Raw genomic sequence first — 2,074 nt, 5'->3', positions numbered from 1 at the left:
TCCAGAGACTTTCTACTAGTTTTAAATCTTGAGTATTATTCTATTTTGTTGGCTTCATAGTTCCTTGACAATCATCTCCACTCTATTTTAGTCATATCTTAGTTCTACCTGCAAAATGACTCTACACTTAAGACTAAGAAATCTGAAATTCTGAATCTCTTTCAGGATGTAATTTGTGCATTCTTTCAATATTTTTTTCCCCTCTAGTTCTAGAATATTAGGGCAGTTTTCCTTGATAATTTCATGAAAGATGATGTCTAGGTTCTTTTTTTGATCATGGCTTTCATGTAGTCTCATAATTTTTAAGTAGTCTCTTCTGGATCTATTTTCCAGGTCAGTTGTTTTTCCAATGAGATTATTTCACATTGTCATCCATTTTTCATTCTTTTGGTTTTATTTTGTAATTTCTTGGTTTTTCCTAAAGTCATTAGCTTCCTTCTGTTCCATACTAATTTTGAAAGAACTACTTTCTTCAGTGAGCTTTTGAATGTCCTTTTCCATTTGGCTAATTCTACTTTTTAAAGCATTCTTCTCCTCATTGGCTTTTTGCCAATTGAGTTAGCCTGTTTTTTTTTTTTAAATTTTTTTTTTTTTTTTAGCAAATATCCAAACTTTATTAATGAGACAATACTAGAAATACATTAACTTTGTTAAGGATGAAGAAAATACCTAAAGCATGGACTTTTGTGTGTCCATAAACTACCACCCAATTGTTCTAATGAGTAGAAATGTCTGCAATTTAATTGGGTTCCTCATGAAGTAGTTGCTTCCCTTTTAATGAAGACGCTCAAGAAGAGGCAGCATGAGGATGTTCCAGAGGTCTTGTATTGGATAGAGTAGAGGGATTTCTATCCGTTTAGATCCCTTCAAACTCTATGATTTTACATGATTCCTAAGAAGAATACTTGTCTGCAGCTGCAGAAGGCCATCAGAAAGACTTGGTAAAAGTGATCAGCATTCTTCCCACCATCATTTGATGTCTTTATTTTAACAAAAAGTTTCTGAACTTCAGTTGGCTTGACTGTTGAGGAGTTATTATTTTCTGCAACAGCTATTTTTTCACCATGGTCTACTTGTACTGCATCCGATCCATCCTCACAGATATTCTTGCATTCTTCCAAAGATTCGAAGTTGTTGGCATTGCCTAGGTACCCGCCGTACTTGAAAGGTTCACACCGTTTTGATTGATTATTATAGAAATACCTGGGAAGTAATCCTCGACAAACTCCAGAATCTTGTTCCAAAAAGCAGATTTCTGGCTTTTCTTGTAGAAATTTTTTGTTGCAGTCTTCCATGGATATTCTGGTAAACACTGTTTCTGGCAGTCTTCCAGACTTTTAAAGCGATTTTCATTGCCTTCACATCCTCCATATACAAATTCTTCACAGTGTTGAGTGTAAACATTGTAGAAAAACCTTTTGAGCATGGCTTTACACAGTCCCTCATCAGCTTTGTAGGCACAACTTGAACATAGAAGTTTTGGTGCTGGTAAATATATCTCTAAAATATCTCCTTGTTCTTCATCATCTTCAGAATTAGCATCCAGAGGCCAAGGGGCATGGCTAAGCAGTAAGAAGATAGCAACCACAAACATGTGCCCTTTCTTCACCTTGGTGATCATTTCAGCAAAGTTCCTGTAGAAAGTTCTTGGAAAGGTTTTTTTCAAAATGAGATTAAGGTTAATTTAACCTTCCAGGCATAAAAGTGAAGACTTATCTTCTACTTTTTTTTCTTTCTTTTTCACCAGATCAGAGATCTAGAGACTAGAAATTCATGAAAGAAATGCAATTTGATCTTGGGAGCTGGGTGAAAGGGAAAGGTAAGAACTTGAAGATTATATAGCCAGCTGAGTTAGCCTGTTTTTTAAAGGTGTTATTTTCTTGAACATTCTTTTGGGTGTCCTTTAGCAAAATGTTGACTCACTTTTCATGATTTTCTCACATCACTCTCATTTCTCTTCCCAATTTTTCCTCCACCTCTCTTACTTGATTTTCAAAGTCCTTTTGGAGCTCTTTCATTCCCTGGGACCATTGCATATTTATTTTGGAGGTTTAGATGCAGAAGCCTTGACTTT

General features: G+C 35.3%; 1 pseudogene; it reads right to left on the bottom strand.

Moving 5' to 3' along the window:
• Positions 1–609: 609 nt before the first annotated feature.
• Positions 610–1,801, bottom strand: LOC140524135 (tissue factor pathway inhibitor pseudogene; annotated as a pseudogene).
• Between the last annotated feature and the right edge of the window lie 273 nt (positions 1,802–2,074).

The sequence above is a fragment of the Notamacropus eugenii genome, chromosome 2 (assembly GCF_028372415.1).
Source record: "Notamacropus eugenii isolate mMacEug1 chromosome 2, mMacEug1.pri_v2, whole genome shotgun sequence".
Taxonomy (NCBI): Eukaryota; Metazoa; Chordata; class Mammalia; order Diprotodontia; family Macropodidae; genus Notamacropus; species Notamacropus eugenii.
The sequence above is the reverse complement of the archived record's forward strand: the minus strand, read 5'-3'. Positions and strand labels throughout refer to the sequence as shown.